The sequence below is a fragment of the Palaemon carinicauda genome, unplaced genomic scaffold (assembly GCF_036898095.1).
Source record: "Palaemon carinicauda isolate YSFRI2023 unplaced genomic scaffold, ASM3689809v2 scaffold631, whole genome shotgun sequence".
Lineage (NCBI taxonomy): Eukaryota > Metazoa > Arthropoda > Malacostraca > Decapoda > Palaemonidae > Palaemon > Palaemon carinicauda.
In genome coordinates this window covers 80,836-97,307 of record NW_027171907.1, presented here as the reverse complement: position 1 = coordinate 97,307, position 16,472 = coordinate 80,836, and the positions used below count along the sequence as shown (strand labels likewise).

Below are 16,472 nucleotides of genomic sequence, written 5' to 3'. Positions count from 1 at the left end.
TGCTTATTGCCTGACGCGACCGAGGTCTGGAACTGGGCAGTTGCTGTCTGTTGCTAGAGAGTGAAATGGAAAAGATCTACCATAATTTTTTTAATAATTCCTTAGTTTCCCAAAAAATGATGAAGCGAAGTCTACTCCCAGCCACAATTCTTTAGCCCTTTTGAAAGACTATACGAGGTTTGGGATATTTCAACTAATATTTGTGTAAAACAAGTAACTAATTACATGGTTGGTTGAAAACCTAATTCATGTTGATGAAACGCCGGCCTAAGCCATGTGACAGTCCAGGTACTTTGGAAAATAAACAAGCTCAATAATATCTTTTTTATATAAAAATAGAAAAACGTACTCAGCATGTCACACGACCTTTTTTAAAAAGGAAATATTGAGTTTTATCATTATTTCTAAGCAGTCATTTTTTCCCAAAAAAAAAGTTGTCAAGAAAATTGATTAAGGCGTTATATTTTTGCTCTTGTATCAAGTGGAGGAAGTAATTATGAAAAACTGTCGTTTCTTAACATGAGCAATGTCATACATAGAAAAATGAGGGGCCCAAACACTAAATGAATTTAATAGAGTCAAAAGGATTTTTTAATCAAATAGAGCAGGTAAATATTGAATAATGTTTATGAATATGAAAGATATCCAGAATCTGCCGCTGAATCTACGAACTTCATATTTTGATGAAAGAACGATAAGCAAAATAAAAAACACCAAGTTAATAACTAGAAGGAAATAAACAAGTAAATAAAGAAGTGAAATACGAAACCGTCAACAGTCAAACTGTCACAACCGCCGTGAGGAACAGCGAGATGATCTCCCATCTAAAAAAATAAAATAATATCAAATCTCCTTATTTTTTCAACATGATTTAACAGAGCTGATGGTAAAAAAAAGTGTCCGCGACCTTGCCAGGATTCGAACCTGGAATCTTCTGATCCGTAGTCAGACGCGTTATCCGTTGCACCACAAGGCCGTTCTTACAAATAAGGATTTAAGGCACTTACTTTTTATCAAGGCCACATAAACCTTCTTTACATAACTGCTATTGATAATTCACCACCATTTAAAAAAATTAAAATATTAAATTTTCATGTATGGAGATATTTGAAGGCCCCCCCCACCCAACCACCTTTTTTTTTTTTTCTTTTTTTTTAAATACACACGAGCAGTGTAGGACCTTCCTCCCCTCGTTATATTTCGGTGTAACTTTGGGTATGGGCCAAGAGGCCAATGCCACCTAACAGACATACCGCCTCCCCTCACTCTCTTTTCCTCCTATCATGTCCTCACCACTCAACAGGGCTTCAACTACACGTAGCATCTTATCCTGTACAATGACATGATTAATATACATATATAGAGAAATTGTCAAATAAGGAGGTATTTCTGTGATCAGAATAAATTGCCTTAAGTCCATTTTCCTGAAAAAGACTTTACAACTTGAGGTTCCTTACATGGGAATGGGTGAATAAGTGTAGGAGACAAGTTGATATTCGAGATTCTCGCTAAATTCAAAGCCAAGAATTATATACTCGTATAGACCTTATTTATAGATAGGTCATGACTACATAGAGCTGATATATATATATATATATATATATATATATATATATATATACATACATGTATATATATATATACACATGTATATATATATATATATATATATATATATATATATATATATATATATATATGTATATATATATGTATGTATATATATATATATATAAAATAATCCTAAAACGAAAACTTAATTTAGTTGCATCTTCTAACATCCCTATGAAGGAGTGTTAGGAATATTTTCATGAAGCACATGTCATGTCGCACTGCATGTTTCTTAATAAGCGTAAAAAATGTTGGAAAAAATGAAAAGTTAGATGGCCAGATCCAGTATTCATAGGGACAAATAACTTATTCATCTTCACGGGTTTTGAGAACAATTGTACGAGATTTACAAAAATCAAAGTATTATTAAAGAATTGTGAATACTGAGCGCGGAGAGAGAGAGAGAGAGAGAGAGAGAGAGAGAGAGAGAGAGAGAGAGAGAGAGAGAGAGAGAGAGAGAGAGAGAGAGAGAGAGTTAAAATAATTGTTTCATACAAGTATCTTCATCATCTGCTTCAAGACATCTTTCGTCACTCTGTGAGGGCTTAATTAAAAGGTGTCTCAAGATGCCTACTGGTCTCTGGATTCCCCCACAAGTTTACATCAATCCTTCATTCTTTATAAAATGTTAATAGAAAACATTCAACATTTAAAACCCCTTTCACTGAATATGACATACGTTACAATTACGACGACTACTCTCTAGGCTAAGCCTTAAACTAAATAAAACAAAAAGTGATTTTATTTTTTATATCATTTTTAATGAACATAAAAAAAGAAACGTTCCGGTCTTCTTGCTAACAAAATGTTTATACTCTGGCTTCATAAAAAATGTGCGAAAAAAAAAACATTATTATAAAACTAACCAACACCGATGATCAGTTGCCTTAAGATAAATCGAACTAATCAGCTCTTATCTTTCATATAACGGAACAAAGGACCCAAATTTACAAACATTTCTGAGAAGACTCAAAGAAACTTTATCATTAATAGAAGACGTTAAAGCCAGCAACAAGAATGAAACATGAAAAAAGGCTTGACCAAAAAGAAATAAAGAAAACAGAGGCCTCCTCTGTCGACTCCGTCGGATGTAGGTGCTTCTCTGGGGCAGCAGGAAGGTGTTAAGACCTTCCTCTTCTGCAAATGCAGAGCACTTTTTATTGTATACAAATACAACTTTGGACTCAATACATGAACCTCCATCCCTACTTATTTCGTACATTGAATATTGATGAAATAAGTGTGCAAAGTAAACAAATATAAAACTCCAATAATCAAACAGCACTAAGTAATCAAGGACGTCTAAGATACTAAACTGTGTCAAGAGAAGCCTTTAACGTTTCCATCATCACATTTGCCACAGCTTGAAGCGACAGGTGTTTGTGATGCCTCTCAACGCCAAAGGATATTCGGGAGGAACATTCAGGCCCAAGGATTCCAACCACCTGAATAGAATTTTACTGATGATTTAAAAAATCAGTTCAATGTAAAAGAATTCTCATACCATTAAGACGGTAATTCTAATCTCCCCTAATATAATAAAGAGTAAGTGGCCCGGAAAAGAAAAAAAAAACTCTTCTCTTCCCAACCTTTCCGAATACAACAAAGACAACAACAACAATCTTTTTAATGGTGGAGATATTTACATTTCCGTGAAAACCTCCATCAACATTACTCTATTTATATTTTGGTTATATCTGACCTCTTCATTGCAGATCGATTATCCTTTCAATAGTTTCCCAGCATTACATTGTCCACGATTGCAAAATGTTATCAAAATCTGGTCACATGTACCCAATAATAATGTATGAAAACACAAACGAGAAAAAAAGAGATTATGCGATTCTTGTCAATCATCTGTGATTCAGGAAGAAACAACGTTTATGCTTCTAATTCTTTCGGCCAAAATTTCATTTGAAAAGGGATTTTTTTTTTTAATTTCAGGGAAATCTCACTGAAAGCGTCAATGAATTTGAGGTGTGACAAAACGATGAAAAAACAAATTATTTCCTTTAAACGTAAAGAAAATAGATATACATCTATCTAAGTATATCGATATCATAACCAATTATGAAAGGCTATTGCTTACGAAACTAAATATTAAACACATTTAGATATGTTAAACAAAGCATGCCTTCATCTTCATTTCTTTTGTTCTTTATCAATCCGATAGCCAAATTGAATTAATTTAATATTATGAAAGAACACCATAAACCAATAGATTATACATTCTATTAACATGAAAAATTCAGTATATGCTGTGTATACATCCATGTCAGCGTTGTGTATGATGAGATTCTTATTGCTTTGATGCTGGTATTTCAAATGCATAGCTATGAGTAACAACAATAATATGTACAATAGTAATAGTTTTAAATATGGCAAGGTATGCTTTCTTAATAAATCTTTCAAACAGTCAGTTTGAGTGAGAGAGAGAGAGAGAGAGAGAGAGAGAGAGAGAGAGAGAGAGAGAGAGAGAGAGAGAGAGAGAGAGAGAGAGAGAGAGAGAGAGAGAGAGCGACTCCACCCCAAAAACACATTCTTTTTCATTGAAAGAAATGAGAAAATTACATTGTTTTGTCATGAAGACAAATAATTTAACTTCACTGCATTCCTTCCTGAGAAGTATGAATCGACGAATCTATTTTATGGCATCTAATATCAAAGGAACAAAAAGATTATAATCATTCATTCGAAACAACACAGCTATTTTGTTCCCCTTCCTCAAAACGACATTATATTCCACAAGCTTCCCCTCTCCAGTAGTTAAAATAGACAATATGGAAGGGTAAAAAGACAAAATACTGTAGAGGGACTTACCAATAAACCGGATGGAAACTAAGTTTTAGTTGTAAGCCTTTGGGTAAACAAAGAAATCCCGTAAACATTCCGACACTATTCGCTTCCCTTGAGGTAAACAGTCACTGGTATAAAGGTTGAAAATGCTGAATGGCATCACTCCTCTCGATTAAGCTTAAAGAAGAGGCATATTCCATGATTAGTGGCTTTGTCCCCGGGTATATGTAATGGGAGTTTTAATAGCAGTAGTTAATCATTATGTCAAACTAGTGTACGCGGCCAGTCAAAAAGGACGGTTAAATATTTTGATAGACATGCACACACAGATTCAATCTTTACCAACCCTCCCCCTTTCTTCGCGGGGTATCCCATCTCACCACTATATGACTACTCCTCTCTCCCCTATTCGAAGGATGGGGTGAGACTGAGTAGATATAAGTCTGGCAGCACCACTGAACGTGACCGATATATATATATATATATATATATATATATATATATATATATATATATATATACATATATACACACATACATACACACACTTTTTCTTTACTATATAGGGGAGATGCTTCAGGTTATTTCCCAAAACATTCGCGTGTATACCAAATATAAATATTTTCGATAACACCAAAAGGAAAACAGGGTTGGATTTAAAGAAAACTGGGATGTGATAATAAAAAAAAAAGGTAAAGAATTTTAACTCTGAAACGCTTGAACATCTGAGAAAATCCACACCAAGAGCAGATATTAAATTGTACAAGATCTCTCTGCTGTAAATTTTATTATTCCAAAACTGAAGTAAAATATTGTAAGGGAAAGTTCCTCTAAAAAACATGTAGGATTAAGCTGCTTTGAGGAGGAATCAAAAGAAAAATGACCTAATAACTTATCAATTGTATTGGTAGGACACCAGCTTTCCAAGTAGAAAAGGTTTCCAATGAGGGAGGTGAATAAAAAGAAGAAGAGCACGATATGAGACAAAGGACATGGCATACTAGTTCTTACTAAGTGTGTATGCATGTATGGAAAGTATATGAAAACTTTAACATTCTTGAATGATTAAAATCTTTGAACGGTCATATTTGCTATAATTTTCTTAATTTTCCTCTCCGTAATGAAAAATGTGAAAGATTAGACCAACTGCCAATAACTTTAGTTGATGACTGCAAGGGCATGTGATCGTAAAAACACTCTGCCAAATTAGAAACCATACCTGGTCCTATTAGAGGGTGCATCAGGCAGCCGACAAATATAGTATAGGGATAACGGTGGGAAATGAAATAAGATTAATTACAAATACATTCTAGAGAGAGAGAGAGAGAGCCTTACCTTACCTTACCTTATTTTTTGTTTGGGTTCCCCCAGGTCCCTCAGTGTGAGGCACCTCGTATATCCACCAGAGAGTTGCTAATACATCTTCCGGTGTATTTTGCATCTTCCAGTCTTGGATGGTCTGGGATGCATCTTAGGTATTTATCGAGCTGATTTTTAAACGCATCTACGCTCACTCCTGATATGTTTCTTAGATGAGCTGGCAGCACATTAAATAGTCGCTGCATTATCGATGCTGGTGCGTAGTGGATTAATGTCCTGTGCGCCTTTCTCAGTTTACCTGGAATGCTTTTTGGTACTATTAATCTACCTCTGCTTGCTCTTTCTGATACTTTAAGCTCCATGATGTTTTCAGCAATTCCTTCTATTTGCTTCCATGCTTGTATTATCATGTAGCGTTCTCTTCTCCTTTCTAGACTGTATAGTTTTAAAAATTGCAGTCTTTCCCAGTAATCAAGGTCCTTAACTTCTTCTATTCTAGCAGTATAGGACCTTTGTACACTCTCTATTTGCGCAATATCCTTTTGGTAGTGTGGGTACCATATCACATTGCAGTACTCGAGTGTACTACGCACATAAGTTTTGTAAAGCATAATCATGTGTTCAGCTTTTCTTGTTTTAAAGTGTCTGAATAACATTCCCATTTTTGCTTTACATTTAGCCAACAGTGTTGCTATTTGGTCGTTGCATAACATATTCCTATTTAAAATTACACCAAGGTCTTTAATTGCTTCCTTGTTTGTGATTGTCTCATTATTAGGTCCCTTGTATGCATACACCATTCCTTCTCTGTTTCCATAATTTATTGATTCGAATTTATCGGAGTTAAATACCATCCTATTTATCTCCGCCCATTCATATATTTTGTTTAGATCTCTTTGTAGTGAGTTCCTATCTTCATCACAAGTAATTTCTCTACTTATTCTTGTGTCATCGGCGAAACTTCTCACTACGGAGTTTTCAACATCACAGTCTATGTCTGAGATCATAATAACAAATAGCAGTGCAGCTAATACCGTACCTTGGGGCACACCAGATATTACCTGGGCTTCATCTGATTTCTCGTCATTTGCAACCACTATCTGTTTTCTGTTTTGCAGGAATTCTTTTACCCATTTTCCTATCTTTCCCACAATATTATGCTTTCTCATTTTTTTCTCCAATATGTTATGGTCTACCTTGTCAAAGGCTTTTGCAAAATCTAGATAGATCACATCTGTGTCTTTATCATTTATCATATTATTGTATATGTTTTCATAGTGAGCTATCAGTTGGGTCTGTGTACTTTTTCCAGGTACGAAACCGTGTTGACCCATATTAAACAAATTATTTTTGACCAAATGGTTCATTATTTTCTTTTTTATTACCCTCTCATACACTTTCATAATATGTGATGTTAGACTAACAGGTCTATAATTGCTTGCCTCTAGTCTTGATCCACTTTTGAAGATAGGGGTTATATAAGCTAATTTATGTTTAACATATATCTCGCTCATATCTATACTCTGTCTTAGCAGTATTGCAAGTGGCTTCGCGATAGTGTTTGCAGTTTTTTTTAACAAAATCGCTGGAACTCCATCTGGTCCGGCTGCCGATCCATTTTTAATTTCGTTTATAGCCGTGACAATATCTGCTTCATTAATATCTATATCCGTTAGATATTCAACATTTTCTTCTCTCATTTCTGTTTCATTATTCTCATTCGCAATTCTTGGCGTGAACTCACTCTTATATTTTTCTGCTAATATGTTGCATATTTCCTTTTTTTCATTCGTTAGCCGTCCTTCAATTCTTAGAGGGCCTATTTCTATTCTCCTTTTATTCATCTTTTTTGCATAGGAGTAAAGTACTTTGGGGTTTCTTTTTATATTTTGAAGTGTCCTTTCTTCTAAGTCCCTTTTTTCATTTTCTTTCGACTGCATAATCTTTTGTTCTGCATTTTCTATCTTACATTTTATTTCCCTCATTTTCCACACATTTTTTTCTTTTGCAAGATTTTTCTTCCACTTTTTAATTTTCTGAAATAAGATCCTTCTGTCTCTTGGTATGCACGTCTTTTGTTTATTGTTTTTTTTCGGTATATATTTTTCAACAATTTTCTCCAGTATTTTGTACAGTATATCCGTATTTACCTGTATATTATCACTTATAAATACATTTTTCCATTCTTTATTCAGTTCTTCATTTATTTCTGACCATTTTATATTCTTACTGTAAAAGTTATATTTTCCATATCCTTCCCAAAGTTTTGTGCTTTTATTAATTCTGTGATCACTTGCTTTGGAATGAACTATCAATTCTATGACATTGTGGTCTGAAATTCCCGTGTTATACACTATTATTTCTTTAACATAATTCACCTCATTCACAAATACTAGATCTAGGACATTTTCCTTTCTTGTTGGAATGTGGTTTATTTGTTGCATATTATGTTCTAATAGCATATCTTGAAGCTTTTCAAATTGCCTCTTATCTTCTGCGCTACTATTACTCTCTTTTTTATATGTATACATACAACCACTTTCTTCTATCCGTTCTTTCCAATCCACGAAAGGAAAGTTAAAATCTCCGGATAGGAGTATATTCCAGTCTTTATGGTTTCTACATATATCATCTATTTTTTCTATTATTATGTCAAACTCCTTAGTATTTGGGGGTCTGTAAACTACAATGTTCACTAGTTTTTCAAATTCAAATTCTACCGCAATCAATTCACATTCTGTGTTACTGTATTTTTCACAGACTTTTCCTTGATTTATGTCTCTTCCATATATTGCGGTTCCCCCTTGATTCCTATTTTTTCTGTCTGATCTATAAGTTTGGAAACCCTTTATCTGGTCATCACTGCCAGTCTCTTGGGAATACCATGTTTCACTTATATTTAATATATCTATTTTTTCAATTTGGGTTAGTTCTTCTAGGAACTCTATTTTCCTTTTAGAGTTACTCGTGACTAAACCCTGTGCATTCATCACTATTATGGTTTGTGTCTCATTTCCATTACTTAATATTGGTAATAATATGGATTCTTCCATGCTTCCTTCCTGTTCTGATATGATGTTCTTTTCTTCATTTCTCGGAATTCTGCCATTAAAAAATCCAACTTTTCCATAATATTTGTTCTTTCGCCTTCATACTTATTTTTGTGTGTAAACCTGCAATTATCTCCATATCTGCACCAACCCCTGGCATTATATATGCATTCTTGGTAGTTGGGCTCTATTTGTGGAGCTTTAGGTTGAAAGGCCTTTTTTGGTGCATAGTGCGGTATATACGCGGTCTGCTTTTTTGTTTCTTTTTTTGTTTCATTTTTGTTTTTCTTTTCAGTTTGCTGAGTTTTCTTACTCTCATTCATAGTTGCAGGATGCATATATCGACATTTTTTGTTGAAACTGCATCCTTTTCCTTCTTTTAGGGTTTTGCATATTTTTGGATGGAGATCTCTGCATTCGTCTCCATATCCGTCTAAATACGCACATTTACCATATATTTCATAATTATGGCATATCTTTGGATGCTTGTAGAAGCATCTTTCGCCAAATTTGCAATTCCCTCTTTTCAGCCTATATCTTTCTTTTCTTTTTTTTCTTGTTCTTGCTCTTCCCTAAAAGTATGTAGGTCCGGGTAGAGTCTCTTGGGTCTATTATTTGTTTCCATCTGATAATTTATTTCTTCATAAGTATGTTGTTGGATGGTATCATAAGTTATATCAATGAATTCCTCTGCATCCTTACACATTATCATTATTATTATTATTACTTCTTCCTTCTTCCTTCTTCTTTCTTCTTTCTTCTTTCTTCTTTCTTCTTTCTTCTTTCTTCTTTCTTCTTTCTTCTTTCTTCTTTCTTCTTTCTTCTTTCTTCTTCTTCTTCTTCTTCTTCTTCTTCTTCTTCTTCTTCTTCTTCTTCTTCTTCTTCTTCTAATTGCAGCTTTAGTCTCGACTTAATTATATTTTCTATCCAGACTAAGCATGTTGAGCAGAATACCTTTGTGTCTCTATTTTTTATTTTTTGCTGTATTTCAGCACATGTGGGGTGTGTTGGAACATTACAGGCATTACATTTTCTAATCAGTTGTTGAGGATTATTAATGGAATACCATATCTTACATGTATTACACCATTTTGGCATTCTTTTTCCCAATGCATCAATCAGCATATTTACCATATTGGACTTGTTATTGTTCTTTGATGGAATGTGTTGATTGATGTAGACTTTCTTTATAAGTCTCTTTAACACTTGGATTTTCTTTGGAATTTCTTCAATTATTTTACTGATGTTTTCCGCAGATTTGTTCCAGTCTATTGGATCATATTGTTTCAATATGTCTGCGAATATTTTTCCGTCACACTGGTTGGAGTTGTTAGTGACATCTGTCGTCAATCGGTCGAGCTCCTGTTTCGCCAACTCATGAAATTTGCCTTTGCTGACTCCAGCGATATCTCTCCACGAGTTGCCTGTGTTATACAATGCCATCTTGGTCAGATTTTTATTAATTCACAAGATAACTATCCTATGCCGACGATTTATCTCACTTTTCTGCCCTCAAACTAATCACCGACTATTCACGAAAACTTGTAGCTATATTTCACTCGATAGCCTTTTTGTTATCCGCGTTAAATCAGGATATTTTTAGGGACGCACAAGTGTTCACTTCACCGGCATACAAATACAACTCAGAGAGAGAGAGAGAGAGAGAGAGAGAGAGAGAGAGAGAGAGAGAGAGAGAGAGAGAGAGAGAGGGAGAGCAATCGTGAAAAATTCAATCCTTTCGTGCAACAATAGAATTAAAACCCGGTGAAATCTTTTTCACAAACAGTCCTTGTAACCATTTCAATAGAGCGCTATTGTCCGTCACTCTATTCACTGTCAGGGACTGACAGCATAAAGTAAAAACCAAAATTAATACCAACTACCTGATGTCAAACACAATGTCTGGGACAAGGCTCATTCAAACTACCTGCGAGGGGTTGAAGGCTTATTCAGCATCTAATTAATAAAATATTCAATAAAAAAAAAAGCTTAACACCAAAGCCTCTTATAATGCAAATCTGAGAGAGAGAGAGAGAGAGAGAGAGAGAGAGAGAGAGAGAGAGAGAGAGAGAGAGAGAGAGAGAGAGAGAGAGAGAGAGAGAGAGAGCATCTTTAAATGTATTAATGTGTCTAGCAGCACTCTAGCTGTTAAGCATTTAAGTGTTTTTTAACTAAATTTAGAATAAAAGTTTCCTACAAGACAGGGTTAGAAAGACAAAATGGAGTTACGAGACGATTTATTTTTGGGTTCCAAATTCGTAAGATTTTTCTTTATTAAAAGAAAAAATTATCTTCTCTGGTGATTTGAGCAGTTTATCAAGCATTGCCTCTTCAAGAAATTTTTGTAACGAGATGAGGAGACTTAACTACTTGCAGAGGCAGCTCAGCGGAAAAGCTTTGCAACAATGCCGTCTCCTATATGAAGATGGCATTAGTTGCACCCTCACCTGGCCACCCAGCCCCCCACACACGCATTGTCATGCCCAGAGTCAACCGACTCTCATCACGCCCTCACATTTTCGAACTTCCTGGATATCAATGCCCCTAATTTCCTTGACATCTTTCACTCGATCTACTCGACACCTCATAAATCATACTTTCAACTTCTAAACTTGACTTACATTATTCAAACTTTCCATCAATCAGTAATCAACATTTATAATATATATATATATATATATATATATATATATATATATATATATATATATATATATATATATGTGTGTGTGTGTGTGTGTGTGTATATATGTGTGTGTGAATTGTTTCTCAGAAAAAATTTTCTGCTTCTTTTCCAATGAAATACCATTTCTTTAACATTTCATTTTATTTATGCTCATTTCTTAGCTCTGTTTCATTTTTCTCTATGCATTTCAATGCTTTATATTTTGGATTTCACTATTTTTTATCATTACTAAATAAAGCAAGAAAAAAAGTTTCAATGAGCTGCTTTTTATAAGATAAAAATGTAGGAAATATTAGAAAACATCTGAATAAACATTAAGATCAGCCAAGCACCATCTTTATTCAAGCACACATAAAACCATATCATAAAAGCAGCTTAGTTATATCAAGCACTAACAACGGGATTACAAGTGGTACATTTCATTTTGGGTTTTATATCATACAAGGAAAGTCTTTCACTAAAATATTTCTAGATCAGAAACAATAACAAACTTAGTAAGAATTTCAGACTTCGGCGCTACAGTTTCCAGGACTATCAACCTTTTCCAATTCACTCCTATCGGGTGATTGAAAACTCTCGGGAGACACATAGAGATGGTTTAAGATTATCTTCAGGAGATCATCCCATCTAACTTCTCCATATCAGCCAAAAATAGCGGATGAAAGGAGATAACAAATTGTTCACGGGGAAATGCTATTAATATCAATAAATATTTAGGATAATTCTGATAAAGCAGTTGATAAATCCTTCAAGTGGAAGCTGGATCAAAGTGGAAATACTCATCAGTTCCTATAAATACTAATGTTAACTGTATATGTCTTTGTAACTTACATTTAATCTCAAAGATATTTTGATTCATAAAGAGTATCACTGTATGCTCTTTTAGAACATCTCATAGCAGGACACCTATTCCCTAATTTGCAGTTTGGCTTTCGCAATGGCCTTAGAGAATGTGATGCCCTACTGACAATTTCCAATCTACAGCCACGCAAGGTAATTAAAAGAATGCGGTCAACAGAAGTCCTTTCAGAATCTATGAGAAACTTCAGGATGCTTAAAATGATGAAAAAATCCCATGAATATGAAAAGAAACATCAATACGTTGAAACATCTTCATCTTGACGATGGTATTTTTCAATTTACCATTACCTATGAACTTTGCTACTGCAGATGAAGTATATAGGCAGTAGAATACGCTCACTATGATGTTACAACCATTAAACTAAACTTTGAAAATACAAATATTATAAACCTCGTACCGACGGCCGCCTAAGGGTTATGGCGATGATTTTTATTGTACACGACTAAAATAAAAAGTCAAAATAGAAGACTTTTAATGATTTCTTTCAGGTGCTCAAAATCTTTAAGCAATTCTAAAAGATATTTCTACTTCCATGGTACTCACATAATGCGTAGTTTTGTCCGTCTAGATGTGTGTGTGTGTGTGATCCATCCTTTGATTCGTCTCACGTAATAATACTTCTTCCAAATGTATTCATGACACACAAAAGACGTTCTCCTTGACAATTGTACCACTTCCCGGCTTTCTCTTCTGGCTTATATAGGGAAATTGCTCCCTTCAGTTCTATCAAAAAAAATCTCAGGCTTTTTATATAATAAAAATAATAAAACCACTAGACTCCATCTCTGCAAGCTCCACGAGATACAGTTGCTCCGTCCAATAATTTTAGTAATTTCAGTCATAATAATTTTAATAATTATGTGGCTTCTTGCCCTCCCAACAGATACCTTCAATAGCACTGTTTCATTAAAACTAGAAATTATTTCTAATTACTTTTAATCTTACTGTAGCCATCAATGTTGGGTGTTTTGGCTGGTTTAACCAAAACTCAGGCAGAGGAGCTGTTTTCAGCCTATTTAAGTATACCTATAAATTTAGAAAAATTTCCATGTCTCTGTGTTACTTGCAGTTTATATGCTGTAATTTTAAAACCTAATGAATAAAAGTAGAATAAGTAATACAAATAAAAAAAAGTGTAGATACTGTTTAAATTAATCAATAGGTAATTCAAATAAAAAGTGAAGATACTGTTTTAGTTAATCAATATTCTTATTACAAGTGAATAAAAAAAGTTTTGTTTTGAAAAATAATTGAAGATACTTAAAACTTTCTCAAGTTCAAATCCTTCAATAACGTATTACTAAAAAAGCCAGTATGGGTCTTACAACTGAACAGCACAACTGAATACCTCAAACCAACTGAAGGTTTCACCTGGCGACTCCAAAAGAATAGTTTATCTTCAGATCTTGGCCAACACAGGATATGGATTGAATGTTTACAAGTAAATGACATAACTTGTCTATAATCAATTGATTAACGACGAAAGGAAAGAAGATCAGGATCAGTCATGGCAATGGTTAGAAGAAAAGAAAGTTAGAGCAGAAGAGGGAAGCATGTAACATATTCCAATTCTACCTCTAACCATTTCCATTCCAAATCTATAGGATCCTCTATATTTTTTTTTAATAATTAATTACCCGAATCGAAAAGAGAAAGGGTATCCACCGAAGAAAAAGAATACGTGACCAGAAAAGGCTAAAAAAGAAAATCAGCATCTATATTTTCTTTTTGAATCATAACATTTATATTACACCAAGAATTAGCTCTAAAATGTCTGTACAACATAAAACAAGATAAAAATTATACAACAGAGGCACGTGGCAAGGTTTACATTCGCATATGCAAAACATATAACTTGATGTGCCATTCTGAACATAAAAACTAACTTTCCAACTTTAGGTTTAAAGGTCACTCATGAATGGCATAGGCAAGGGATAGTGACAATACCTTAGCTAGCAGGGCAACGCCCTACCCAGGACCAGGGAGGGCCAGGCAATGGCTGCTGATGACTCAGCAAGTAGACCTATAGGCATCCAACACCCCAAAAGGATGTTGAAGTTGAAAACTCTTAAAGAAACTATCGAGCTTGAGTGGGAATCGAACCCTAGACTGGCGATCACCAGGCAAGGACGTTATTTCCATTAGTCCACCACGACCCAATGAAATTAACATGGCAGCCAAGTGAAATAACAGCATTCGCTTCATCACAACATCCCTATTCGTATCTCCAACCATTTCAGTATTCCAAACATTTGCCATTCATATTTCCTCTTTCTTCCCATCCGAGTCCCCATCTTTTGATCAAATGCCTTTGACCTGATCACTCGCGTATGAGGTTTTTCAGTGGGAGCTTTCACATTTCTAAACATGCCAGTCATCGCAGCCCTTACATTGAAGGTGAACGCTCACCCTCATTCTGACAAAATCTAAACTTATAAAAAAATGTTTTGTAAGTTAACCTGTCAAATTTATTCAATCTATCTTGAAATCTAAACTTACAAAAATATGTTTTGTAAGTTGATCTGTTAAATTCCGTCAATCTGTCTTGAAATGTAAACTTACAAAAAAAAAATGATCTTTTTTTTTTTTTTTTTGCAAGAGAATCCGACAAATTCAGTCTGTAATGTTACCCAACAGTTTGTTAAAAGACAACTTTATTTGGCTCCTATTATGAGAGAGAATGAGTGGCGTTGTCATATTTCGCCTCTTAAGGGCATCATGCTAATTTTTAGGGAAAAAAAGAATTTTTTTTTTTTTTAAGGAAGCTGATTATCCATTGGAATCTTCATTCTATCAGTTTACAAGCTAAACAAACCAGTATTTAAAAATAAATTTATTTGATTACAATTTGGTTCATGATTATTGTCTCCCCTATCAAAAGGCTGTGGAATGATCATGCCCATAAACTGTAGCCTACAATAAAAAGGAAATGATAATTAGTTAACACATATAAGATCTATGACAATATAAACAGGATAATTGTGAGAAATGCGGGATGTGTTCTAGAAGAATGAAGTCACCAGAAACAATAAAATAAAATAAACAAATGGGAACGATGAAGGATGAAAAAATAACAATCACGAGAGAGAGAGAGAGAGAGAGAGAGAGAGAGAGAGAGAGAGAGAGAGAGAGAGAGAGAGAGAGAGAGAGAGAGAGAGAGAGAGAGAGAGATACCATAATAGCTCAGTATCAGACTATAAAAGAGATCTTCCACTTTGGTGTTACCATTACCTTAGAAACAGACATAACAACGCGGGATAACTCTTTCTAAAAATAGCCTCCAGACAAAGACACCAGGTGAACAACTAAATATTACAATTGCAATCATTAATTAACAATTGACATAATTTAAGCCAATATCAAACGCTGGATAAAACCTCACCTTTTTATGAAATGAATGAACGTCAATATTGGCAAAGGAACTGACTACACGGAAAAATTAGCCGGTCCAATAAAATGCGATAGTTACAATGAAATCCAACAAACAATTCATTCCATTTCATTATCAAGCATCACTGGTCTTGGACATGAAATCTGTAGCCAATTATATCTGAAATTTACGTAAAAATACTTTTATATGGAATTTGTTTAGCATTTTCAGTCAGATTCGCAATACTCACACACACACACACACACACACACACACACACACACACACACACATATATATATATATATATATATATATATATATATATATATATATATATATGTGTGTGTGTGTGTGTGTGTGCTTGTCTATATGTGTGTGTGTGTGCTTGTCCATATGTGTGTATGTACCGTATGTATGGAATCTGAGACTATGAGTGGGGTGAAGGTGAACAAACGTTTATTTTGAAAAATTTAAGAGAGAATTTTTCAAGTAAGTGGATAAACCAATGTGTTGCACAGGACATGAAGAAACACAATATAGAAGGATTTGAGAATACTTTGTAATGGTTATTGGTTACCGAGAGCTATCTAAAGATTTTTATATTGAAATGAAAAATATTTGAAGTGTTTGAAAATTACTCTGAGACAAGGTGTGTAATGCCATGTTTACCGTTCTACATATCTATGAATGATATCAGAGAAAGAACAAAGGATATAAGTTCAAAAGTGCAAAGTTAATGATACGAAAACTAATTGTAAATGGCATGGAATATGA

At 34.2% G+C, this 16,472-nt stretch overlaps 1 non-coding gene across 1 annotated transcript; it reads right to left on the bottom strand.

Annotated features, from left to right (window-relative positions):
- Nucleotides 1-903: 903 nt before the first annotated feature.
- Nucleotides 904-976, bottom strand: TRNAR-ACG (transfer RNA arginine (anticodon ACG)). The gene has a single exon. It is a non-coding gene; the product is annotated as a tRNA-Arg (tRNA).
- Nucleotides 977-16,472: the final 15,496 nt, after the last annotated feature.